This window comes from Anas acuta, chromosome 6 (assembly GCF_963932015.1).
Source record: "Anas acuta chromosome 6, bAnaAcu1.1, whole genome shotgun sequence".
NCBI classification, from domain to species: Eukaryota; Metazoa; Chordata; class Aves; order Anseriformes; family Anatidae; genus Anas; species Anas acuta.
The window spans coordinates 13,150,068-13,163,032 of record NC_088984.1 but is presented as its reverse complement, the minus strand read 5'-3'; positions in this window follow the sequence as shown (position 1 = coordinate 13,163,032).

Sequence of the window (12,965 nt, the reverse complement as noted above, 5' to 3'; positions counted from 1 at the left end):
CATGTATATTTGTATTAGGGTACCTGTAGTAATAGATTTTACGTCTATCCAGAAAAGGCAATAAATACCCAGCTACAAACAACTTTTACACTGATACAATTTATAAAATTGTATTGATTTACACTTACAGTAGAAAATCATGTCCCTGCAAGTGAAAAAAAAAATGGTAAAAATATTCTGGGTAGACCAAAGAATGATCTGTAGGAGAGCTTGAAACTACATTTAGCTCTTCTAGAGATTCAAACAAGTGATTATTTTGGCACTTGCATTTCTTTTTCTCCTAGATGCTTATATTTAGGAAGGAATCTGCAGAGAAACCAACCCACCAGTGAGTTTATTTGGGAAACAATGAGGATTTTTTAAACTAATATCCCCCATTCTTTTAAGCCATCTATATGATCCAAAGACAACTGGAAAGCTCACTCACTAAGAGCTCTTAGCACAATTTCAATATTTTCTCTTCCTCCTTTTAATAAGTTCAGTAATCCTAAAAAACAGCATGTCTCAGTTAGGCCAGAGTCAATAAAGAAAACATCATGACATAAAACAGATGCAACTTCTCTATGCACCACCTGATTGTCTCATACTTTTAATCTAATATTTGCCTTTTAAATCAGGCTCAAGAGTTTTGTTAAATCTTGGCTTTTTCCTACAGTTTTCCAAACCTGCTTGTCCGTCCTTATTAAGCAAGAGTTGTAACTTCTGGTTACAGCAAGTCAGTAGGACTAAGTGTTGCCTCTGGCTCTGCAGCCTGTTATTTGCACCTAGGAGTTGCATTATGTTGGTTATTTATTTACTTATTTTTTAGAATAATCATTGTGCCTCTAATAAGAGCTTCTAACAAGAATTAAGAGAAAGGTACGATCACTCCAAAGTCACTTTATTATTAGGGTTAGTTGCACATATTTCTCCATGTCTGTGTTGGGATTTGGGTAGCTTTATGTGTTCCAGTGTAATGACCTGGTCCATGAACATTCCAGCTAATGAAGACAGTCTGTTGTGGATTTGTGTCTTACATCCCTAGAGCTCTACCACAGTAATAGATTGAGTGCTCAGACATTCAATCTTTTTTCCATAAAATTCATTGGACCATCTGTGAAGTCCCTTTTGCTATGTCAAAATTACTTACAATTCTTCATAGATTCAGAGTTGCTGAAGGGGAAGGACAAACCATGGGATGCATAGACTGCATGATCACATTGCTTTTTCCTCCTCTAAGAACCAGAACATTTGCATGCAACTGGGAACTAAAAGGATAAGTCCATATTCATAGGATCAGGGGCTTGAAGATTCACTGGACACAATTCTTCACTGTTGTGAAGGTCAGACAGCATGCCCATGAAAGTTCCTTCAGCTACAGCAATATGTAAATTGATCAAAAATCCCTTCACGTGAGTCTGACCACTGAATAGGTTGCCTTTGGATGCCAGCTTTGTTATCTCTTTTTCCAAGAAGGTGTAGTAAAGCGGTCTCTGCTGCAGAGGGGTGTTTGCAGGGTTATGTATTAAAGTTATGCTAATTATCCAAAGCACCTGGAGATCCTAGGAGGGAAAGTGTTGAAGAAATGTAAAGCACCATTTTTATACAGAGCATTAGGAAACTGCCAAGATTTTCTTGTCAAACGGGAATAGCAAGGTTTTGATTCTGAACTTTCTAAAGTATCCTTTAACAAGCAAATACTTTAAAATGCGAAAGCTATTGACTTACGAACATTTGTAATCCGCTCTCTGTCTGGGGAGAGCTGTAAGCTTCTTCATGCAAACGATGTGAAGAATAGTCTAAAGCCATAGATGAAATGCACCAGGGTAAGCTATTTAACACGAGAAGCACCAACGAGCTTTTGAAACACATTTTCAATTTTTTTTTTTTTTTTTTTTTTTTGAAAATGGATTACTTGTCTTTTGTTAGTTTTAAGCCTTTCCTGGAGATCAGCTGGTGGCTCTGATAAATTATCCATGGAGCCAGTCAATCTCTGCTAATTCCAAGCACCCTTTTCCATCAGGAAGACTGGTCTGAATGGAATATGTTACTTCCCATTGACATGATTTTATGAAAGATTTCCTCATGGTAATGTGCTTGCTTCACTTACAATGCATCATTTTAAGACAGCATGCATAGTGATGGAAAAGAGTTTACACAGGAATGTTATACCAGGGAGTAACGTGATGAAAATAAATACACATAATCTCTTACCTCCCATGTTGTGGTCCCCCCATGCTCATTTGTATGAGAACTGGTCTAATTTGAATGCTAATCCTGAGACAGATGTGTACTTAGGTGTAACTTCTGTCATGTTACAGAAATCTGCTGGATTGCCTCAGGTGTTGCACCTCAGCAAGCAGATTTCGCACACAGTATTAAGAGTTATCAAACCATCACGATTATTTTTAGCATATTAGAATTGTTTTTGATAACCCAATTAAAACTTATCTCTTCTTTTATAAAGAGTGCTAAATTCTACTGTAAAATAAGCATTGTCAGAGCAGACTGTAATGCCAAATTATTCATATATTCTGTCTCCAGCAATGGGTAGAGACAGACCAACCTGCAAACACAGTGCAAAAAAAAACACACAGTAGGTAATTATAGAGGAGGCTGCCAATAAAAGTTGCTTTAACTTCTGCTAGTTAGAGGCAGAGTTATAGACTGAGGCATGAGAGTTTATTTCACTTTCAAGACTTCTGTGGATTTCTAAATTCTTCTCAGAAGATTTTCTAGTAACTAGGGTTTTTCTTATCCCCCAAATATCCATTCTTTCCCCAATATGTTATCGACTTTTGGGAATAAGATTCCCAGGATACCTATGCATCAATAACTAAACGTCTTTTGGCAAACAGTTAACAAAATTGTTTTTCTTCCAGAGAAACAATATATGAATATATACAGGTTATATATATATGGAACTCAGTAAAGAGTTATTTTTAAGTTGCCAGAATATTAAAGATAACTTGCCTTCATTTAATTGCTTCAGAAAATGTCATGTCATATATCATATGGCGGATCAATGAAATAATTTTTTTAGATGGTAAAAGGTCATAGATTATTTCGGCTGATAGTGTTATTATTTGATATCCTCCTCAGGGAAAGTCTGGAGCTCTGAATAACCTCATATATATATATATATATATATATATATATATATATATATATATATATATATAATCTTTTAAGGAGTTCAGCTGAGCTGAAGCAGTAAAGATGAGTATTGACTCAAGAAGCAATTTTGCAATACTGTACAGCAGAGAGGGTAAATCATATTTTCAAAGGTTGTATTCAGATAACTCAGATTTGGCTTTGAAAGCTCTTCAGCCTGTTCACAGCCCAGTTATATCTTGGTTTAATTAGCTCAGTCATCACAGTTACATAGTAGCGTTTTTGTCATTATAACCAAGCTGTCAAATCCAGACATCCTACCACACAAAAGGGGATGATCTATGACAAGCTGAGGGGAGCAGCTCTGTCTCTTAGCTTTCAATACAGTAGAGAAAGGTATAAAATAATAATAATAATAAAAAAGACACCACAACAAAGCAAAAGCTAGGTAACAGTGCAAATATATCCCTATTAACATGCAGTGATCCTTGTGCCTATGGGCTTAAAGTAAGTAGTGTCATTTTAAGAATAGAAAATGAATCACAGCTAGCCCAATTCCAGCTACCTCTGCCTTGATCTCTCATCCCACTTTTTTCGTACTTGACATTTCCCGTAACTCCTAAAACCAAGCAAATAAGCGCATAGGTACTGTAAATTATCTCATGGCAACTTGAAATCACAAGAATGCAGGAAATCCAGCAAGTAGGTGAAACAACTAACCCTGCAAGGATGTGATATTAGAGCAAAACTGTAGTAGCACATTGCACCTGGATATTCTTCCATTATTTGGAACCCTTTAACCTGAAGGGCTCCAATCCACCAGTCTGATACAGCACAACCCATGTGACTTCACTGTTACGCTCTTATCTATGAAGTACATTGCCAATGTAAAACAAGGTATGAGCACTAATTACTTCTGTTAAGGTTTATATTTTCACAGGGACTTAATACAGCTAATATCCAGGGTAATACACCGTGTTACAAAAACGTAGGGCCAGATTTGACATTTTTCTTTATAATGTTAAAGCTACTGGAATTATGTAAGGCCAAATAATACCCACTGTGGCATTTAGACTCTGCCTCAAATGACTCGCACAGTATCTCTTTGAAGTCCGTAATACAAACAGCATCTGAGAGAGCTGCAAGTTTCACTCCCTGGCGCGCACAGCTCTCTATTTGCTGTCACAATATTCACTCTTTCTGTTCTTCCCTGACTTTTTTTTTTACATTTATGAGGATCAGAAAATGGTATTTTTCCTCCTATTTGTGTTAGGATTTTTGATGTTTCAGAGGACAATGGAGCAACATCTCCCAGGCCATGAAATGGCAACATTTTGTACTAGGACATTGCTAAAGGGACAAAATTTCATATGGTAGAAACAAGTAAGGGAGGTTAAATAGTGCATTACTGAGGTCTCTTTAGAGCAGATTGGTTGAATATAGGCTGCTTCATAGCAAAAATATACTGAAACTGCTTTAGAATAGGTGAATAGACTTCTTGGGGTCCATTACCTCCTTGATGTTATGATCTTTGACCACAGGAGATAAAATGCAAGCATGGACTCTGGTGTACCATGGAGTAAAGGAAACAATGAGTTCCCTGTTGGTTTAATTTATTTATTTATTTATTTATTTATTTTTTTAAGAAATAGAAACATTTTTGCACTTTTTATTTTTTATTTTTTAGGAGAAAAAATAATCTTTTCTTCAATTTTGTACAAGTGTAAAAGCAGTGTTCACTTTAACACTACCTATCTTCCCTATCCTTTGCTCTTAATCACTGAATGTAAAACCAAAACTTCCGAAGAAAGTTTGTCTGAAATATTTCAATATTGTTGGCTACTCATTTGTGAATTTTTGAATTTCTTCACAGACAATTTGAAGTCCAAGTAGACAAAATTAGTCCCACAAAGGATTCCTTTCAAAGGAACTTAGACCCTTATTCAGCCCAGCAAAGTGCCTAATGTACTTAACAAATTAATTCTTATGGTGACTTTGCTGTATTATAAGCACTGTTGAAGATTTAGTACCACACAGAGGTGCTCTGATGTACACAGCATCAGACTTTAGTGTATTCAAGCCTTACTTGACCCTGGTTATTGCACTAGTCTTGAAAGAATGTGTGAATTTTTAATGAGAAAAACACTAACATTGTGATATGCATTAGCTTTCCATTTGAAATAGATTTGCAGACAAAAGAATCATTTAAATCCTCTGGATTAGAAATAAGTATTGCTTTCTTCAGTATGCATTGAGCATAAATACCTTGTTAAAGTCTTTATTTCCAGCCCAAGAAGTTGCAGTATCGTATGGAGTTTGAGTGCCTCTGAAAGGAAAGAGATCAAACAGGTATGCTTGCGCTCTGATCCAGTAAATTCAGCAGTTTTATTAACCCATTTTCAGTAGGCACATTTAGTGGTTTCAAAGCAAGTTCATATTGGATTACACTGTTTTAGCAAATAGGGTAAAAAAGAGAGGAGGAGACGATCAGGACAGCGATGAGTTGAGGAAAGGGAATAAAATGAGTTCAAAATAAGCATTTGTTGCATTTCATCTCACCACACAAGCATATAGGTAACTTAGAAATGCCTGTGACCAACAAACAAAGGAGAGGAGAAGAGGAGAGGAGAGGAGAGGAGAGGAGAGGAGAGGAGAGGAGAGGAGAGGAGAGGAGAGGAGAGGAGAGGAGAGGAGAGGAGAGGAGAGGAGAGGAGAGGAGAGGAGAGGAGAGGAGAGGAGAGGAGAGGAGAGGAGAGGAGAGGAGAGGAGAGGAGAGGAGAGGAGAGGAGAGGAGGAGAAGCTGCTGACTGTCCTGTTTGTGTGGCAGATGCAGTCCCATTATGCAGCCCACCTGAGCAGACCTCTTCACGAAATGTATGTACATTTGTAACACTTTATATTTGGTTTAATAATTTATCAATGGTTAATATTTCAAAAGAGTAAAGTAGAAAATCAGATAAATTTTTTATACCTGCTATTAGAATTCAAATGGAGCATTGAGAGACAATCCAAGCAATCATCCCTGCAAATCTATTTACTGAATCAGCCCGGCTTCGAGTAAAAAGGAAACCTTACACTTTGTTTTGTGCTCTGTGTGTATATGATGGTCTCACAGTAACAATGGCCTACTTTCAGCTGGCCACCAGTTTCTATAAGGTCACTATTAAAAAAAAAAAAAGAAAGTTATAAAATCAAAACCAAAACCCTGTCACCTAATCATCTTTGCTTAATTAGAGTGGTACCTGATATATCCAGTGTGTGACCTTTCAGCTAGTGTAATGTTGAATCATGTCATTTAAACCCTTACTGCTACTAATATCAATAGCACTGGATTGATTTGTATATAACGTTTTGCTGCTTTGATGGGTCATGGGGTAATTGAGTGAAAAAACTAACCTATTTGGCCATCACTGTATGTGAAAATTGTTGCTCCTGATATAAAAACTAATAACACACACACACAAACAAATGAAATAGATAGAAACTCTTAAGCTACTTAAAATGTTAACTCAGGCAATATTTAAAACAGACTTCAAGATGTTCCAGAGCCTTTCATTTGAGGTATATTTTGCTGATTTCTCAATAAAATTGCATGAGTAATATAATAACCAAAATGGTATTTTATAACAGGTTTAATGCAATATGTTCCATTAGGGGATTTTCCCCTTGCTTTCAGTTTTGTTATTCAAAAGAAACAGTCCAGTTTAATGCACTGAGTCAAGCACAAGGTAGAGAGCATCTTGCTTAGGAAGTCAACAGGTTCTTACCACAATGAACCAAAGAAAACTTGTTGATTTTGGTCAGAGGAGAAGCTAGGTAAAGACAAGAATATTGCTGCATGTACCCATGGCTGAGGAGAAGCACAGGCCAGTGACACAACCCACAGCCATGGTCAAATATTTTAGATTAGGATGCAACAAAGAGTAGAGAAACCAAAGAAGAGGGACAGAGTGATGCCATTTATTTTCCCCAGAAACCTTAATGCGTGATGAGCCCTGCTTTTCTGGAAGTGGCTGAACATCTACCTGCTAATGGGAAGTAGTGAATGAATTTCTTGTTTTGTTTTACTCGCACGTGCAGCTTTTGCTTTACCTAGTAAACTATCTTTATTTCAACCCTTGAGTTTTCACACTTTTACCTTCCCAATTCCTTCCCTTATCCCACCTAAGAAGAGTGAGTGAATGGTTGCATGGTGTGAGTGAATGGTTGCATGGTGCTGAGTTGCTTACCACGGTTAAACCACAGTATGTACTTAAAAAAATCAGATTTCATAAACTTTAGAAAAGTGGTCAAAACTTTTATCTATCAGAAAGAAAACAGAAATTATATGTACACTAGATTGTTATTGATTTCATGTTAGTCACTATTTTGCATTGTTCACCTCTCCAAAATTATTTAAAAAGGTAAAATTACTTTATTAACTGTTAATGCCAACTACTCCATTAAAAAAAATCTGACTTGTGTGATTTTTTTTAGTGAAGCTTGAAAAATACCTTCCAACCTGCTTACTTAAAATATTTATGTCTTATAGAGCATTGGAGAAAAAGAAGTTCTCCTATTCTATTAGGATTAAGTTTTTTTTTTTTTTTTTTTTTTTTTTTTTTTTTTTTAAATCAAAGGACAATAAGAAAGGCTTAATTTTCTTCTAAACTTAGCTAAGAAAAATGTAAAAATGTTACAGTAGCAAATCCCCGAATGATAAAGTAACATGAGGTTACATCAGTGTCATTAAGAAATGGAATTAGTGCCTAGGATATTGTTCAGTTTATAGATAGAGTAAGATAGAGTAAGATAGAGTAGCTTTTTCTATTTGCCAGAAAGGAAAAAGGCACATGTGTGGGTGTGGGTGTACATGTGTACTGCTCACAGACAGCCGGTGCCTATTGACTTAATTGGACTCAATATCATGCCCTGGGGTAGGAAACTCACAGCAGAAGACCCTTACACCCTCTTTCTCAAGATACTTTGGTCCAAGACATCTCTGAAGTGACACTGGGGAGGAGTCATGGCAGCATGATCACCCCCAGGGTAGAGAGCATGGGGCTGCAGGAGGTGTTGCCCTGACAGCTCCTGTCACACAGTGCAGCTGTCTCGGGCTTGGCCTTGCCTGGAGGCTTTTCAGCCACAAGTGAAATGCATAATCACCCTCTGCAGCTCTGCCCGAGGGTGTAACAGAGTCAATGTAGCCGGTGACGTTTGGGGTCAACGTGACATCCTCTCCTTCCCCCTCCCTCACGTGTGTCAAGAGCCATCTCAGTGAGGACTGATCAACCTTGTCACAGAGATCAGGCAAGACAAATCTAGGCCCACTGAAGAGTCCCACTCAGGTATTTCTGGAGTTCAAAGCACTGCCTATTGGATACATTCAACTTCTTGACACAAGTAGTTTAACTTATTTGTAGTTAAAGATTTTTTTTTCCTCTTGATAAGACTCCCATTTCAATTCTCTATTTAGACATTTTGTATAATTAATGTTTCTGCTGTTAGGCTTTATTTTATATTTTTTAATAAGCTCTGTAACTGTTGACATAATTTAGCAATGTACAAATTGCGTGTAACAAATTGTCTTAGGACAGATGTATGACAGAAGACCTCTTTTGAAGGAATGACCTTTCTGCAGTGAATAAGAGTGTTTTCTTTCTTTAGTGCTAATTTACTGTTCACGTAGCAACAAGTTGCAATTATAAACCATAAATGTCTAAACTTTTTAGGAAGCAGCTCTGGAATGATGAAAAGTCAGACTGTCAACCATTGTTGTATATATTGATCTCTATTCCTTGAGGTGTAGAGCACCCTCATTTAATCACGTTAGTTGCAGTGATGCCAAGGGGTAAGACTATTTAATGTGTATATGTGTAAAAATCAACAGTGCACAGTGTTCAGAGGACATCAAATCCCACAGTTTTGGAGGGCAGAAATCTATCCCCTTCCTAGTGTTTTATTCTCACCTTCCTTTTGCTTCCACCCATTTCTCCCTAGCAAGACAAAGCCATGGCTAGAAAGATTCTCCTGCAATACTGGTTTTCAGGCAGGTGCTTGAAAAAACGGACTCAATTCTCATTTATATATTAAAGCTCTGTTGCTTTGCCAGAAGCACATAAATCACAGCAAGACTCATCCTTGACTGCTAGTTTTGATGTAAATTGCTGCACAATAAGCAAGAAATGAATTAAAGGCTACAAGACAACCTTTAAAGAATGTCCTCTAAGAGACATTTTCAATTTTATGTCGTTCAGAAAGCACATGGCCCTTTTACCTAATCCCCATCTGTGACAACCTATATGGTATTCTGGGAAAGAAGGCAGACAGTTTCTATGCTATTGGTGTCCCTAGGTATTTATAAATTGACAAAGTAATTTGTGCATGGGGCTCTACTTTGGCACTGTATGAGCATCATCTACAATTCAAACTGCATGAATATCTGTGAACTTTTGATTTTACCACTCCCAACAAGGGGGTAACAATGAAGTGGATCATGCTCAAACCACAAGACTTGAGTTTCTTCTCCTTTCAATCACTTGTTTGTGGGTAGAGGGTGGGTCTCCCCATGATGGTCTCCCCAGAGCTCTGGAAACACTGATGCATCCTTTCTAAACTATGCTGGTAGTTCTTCTGCTGCAGTTTCATTCAAAGTTGCCAGTGGAAAAACCTGACAGGCTTTCCACTAACCTGAGGAAGATATTAGCAGATATATATTAGATATATATTAGAAGATATATATATTAGATAATATATATTAGATAATATATATTATCTAAATAATATAATATTATTTAGAGAAGAGTGCTGGGACACACTGCTCAGAGATAAATTTGGTCCTCGGCTATGTTCATAGCACTGACAGTGAAGAATGAGAAAAATGTGCATAGACAAGAAGAGGATATAAAGTGTTAGCTGTAACCAAAAGGATAAAAAGGCAAAGATCTTCTTCCAAACAATGAAAGAAGGTAGAGCAGCAAAAGGAGAACCATGTCTGCTGGCTACTCTACAACAGTTATAGGAGGCAAAGCTGAGATGTCTTCAGTTTCTCTACCACACACAGAGAAACTTCAATGCTGCACACAGAGAAACTTCACGTGGCAAAGTGCATTGAGCTAGTTCCAAGTTTTCCATACAGTAAAAAAAAAACTCTCTCTCTCTGCCCTAGGTTCATGAATATAGCATCCCTCTTCCCAGTTTCTAGCTGTGCTGCTTCTCCCTGGGTCTCTTTGCACAGGCACCAAGTGCTACCTACCTCAGGCTTTATAATAGTGATTTCTTGCTGCTGGCCTCATATCAGCTGGCTTTCCTTCTGACTTTTCATGGCCCTCTGCACTTTATAGGATGGAATCATTAACACTATGTATTATTAGAAGCTAATAGCAATGTTCTTAGCCCATGTTACCATTAAATATAAAGAAGACTAAACCCCAAAGACTACTGTCCGGCTAATAGAGCATACAGTGTCTGCATTGTGAGTGAAATAAATTGTGAACAGTGATAAGAATGCCAGGCATAAGTGCTCTGACATTGTGCAAGCCCCACTTGGCAAGCACAGGAAGGATGGGAAGAGGTGAGGGCAAGTGACAAGACCAGCTATAAGTGAACATCTTCTGTGTGCATCAGCTTTCCAGTTTCATTACTTCCACTGTCTGAATGCAGAATGCTGTAGCATGGTGCTGGTGAACTTCAAACTGCCCAGCTGCAAAATCATTACCATAGCGATTTCTCCCCAATATTTTTCTGCTTCTGCAGCAGCCAAGAACTTCACTGATTGAACCCTGTCAATGATTAGATAGTAATGCTGGGAACCACCCACGTCCTGCCAGGATACTGGTCCCAGTTAGAGAGGTGTTATTATTGCCCTTCAAGAGGTTAATGTAGCACTTTGGTTTACTAGTTTAAGCCTTGAAAATGTTTTGCCATTCCTTAATCTTTGGTAGATGTCACCCGTTGTCTGGGTGAAATTTCTTAGTTGTACATCTATAAGAGGGCAAATACTGATGTGACTCCACACCTGATGGAGTCCCTCTCTATCTCTGCTGGCACCTTCTTACACACTGCATGGCTCCCAGGAGAAGGAGTCACAAAGTCAGAGTGCTGAAGAAGGGAGGGCTCTCTGTAACCCAGATTGCCCTAAACTGCAGCCAGAGCGCTTCTGTAGGGCTCGTTCAGACTCTTCTGGTGACACTGTTCCATTTCTCGTGGAAAAATAAAATGTTCATAAAATGGCCTGAGAGAGAGACTGAGGATGAATCCTTACCTCAGAGATCAGGGGACTGGCCAGGATTTGGGAATGAGTATCTTTTGAGGTTTGAACTTTTGGCAGTTTTATCATAACCCTGTCGGGTCTCTCAGCTTGAATTTATTTTGTGTTGGTTCGCTTGGAGGTCTCATGTGGGTATTCATTAAGCCCTTGCTTGGCAAACTCTGGTTTGCCAAGGTCCTAAACTGGGTTATACTACCACCTTCCCCCCTTCCCCCCTCCCCAGCCCACCGCCAACCCCCCTCTTTTTGCAGTGTGGAGATGGTGCAGCTATTTGATATTAAACTTAAAGGCAAACAATTTGTATTCATCTCTCAAAGGAGAAGGAAGAATAAGCGAATGCTCTATTACGATTGCGTGCATTTATATTTGATAAAAATGGTTGCAATTTATATGCAAATTAGGTGTGACTCAGCCTCCTGACAATTTGTCAGCACGACCCTCAGCATCACAAACCATTTATGCCCATACCTAAGCAGCCCTGGGCTCATCTGGAGGCCTTATAGTGATGGTAGGCCAAATTGTATTTCAAGGGGCTGTAAGCTCCTTCAAGAAAGGTTCAAGCTTTGCTTTCCAGGCCCACCCCTGCCCAACTCACTGGATCATTCTTGTTCATTCCTAAAGATGCTTTCTTTTACAATACTGCTTTTCTTAACCTCTGCTTCCAGTATAGGCCTAGTAGTGAGCATTTTGTATAACTAAGTCACAGTAACATGGGATTGAAAAACTTTTCTTGGCCTATGTAGGAGTTGCCTAGGATTTCTACATCCCCTAACCCTCTGTAGCCCTGAAAGCTGGCACCAAAAGCACAAGTACTACTTCCCTGATTAACTGATTTATCAGTGCTTTGGAGAAATACATTTAGGGGTATAAAGACAGGACACCACATCACATACTTCCAGTCATCAGCCAGGTGCTGGTATACATCACCACGCATGCACCATGATGAGAAGCAGACTAGCTAACACTGTATTTGCAGAACAGAGAGTTGTGCTGGATACACATGGGCTCAGGAAGGGCTTGTGAGGTGTTGCAGAGAAAAGAGCAGTAATGGCAGCCAGAAAAAAAAAAGAGGTAAAGAAAGACAGACAAGGCCTTCTCCAGGGAAGCCCTAAAGTGAGAGTCAGTAATGCAATACTGTCAGAAACAAATAACCCATCCAGACAATCCAAGAAGCAGATGTACAAGGTGTAGTAATAACAGAGTTATTTTCTAGACTAGATTTAATTTGAGTTAAAGGATGGCTGGAATTAACTCCAGTTAGATAATGCATTTGTAAATGCTAGCATAGACAGTCTGCAAACATTTATTCCAGGAGATGAATGTTTGTGGCTTCCTGAATGGGCTGGCTAACACAAGTTAACTGGTAATCAATTATAGCAGTGACAGACTGCAGCGGGGGGACCTAACCCACCCATGGCTTGGTTTGCTATTCGTGATCATCAATGGTTTAAAAAGCAAGCATTTCAACAGAAGATGAAAAAGTATGTTTGTGTTTTAGAGCAGTTATTTGGTGGCCTTTGTATTCCCAGTAGGTTGCAAGTGCAGGTGGAAGAAGTCTTTTCTGTGTGCAGATGAAGAAATTAGAGGAGGAAATTAGTTTTTATTATTGGCTTTGTCACACCAA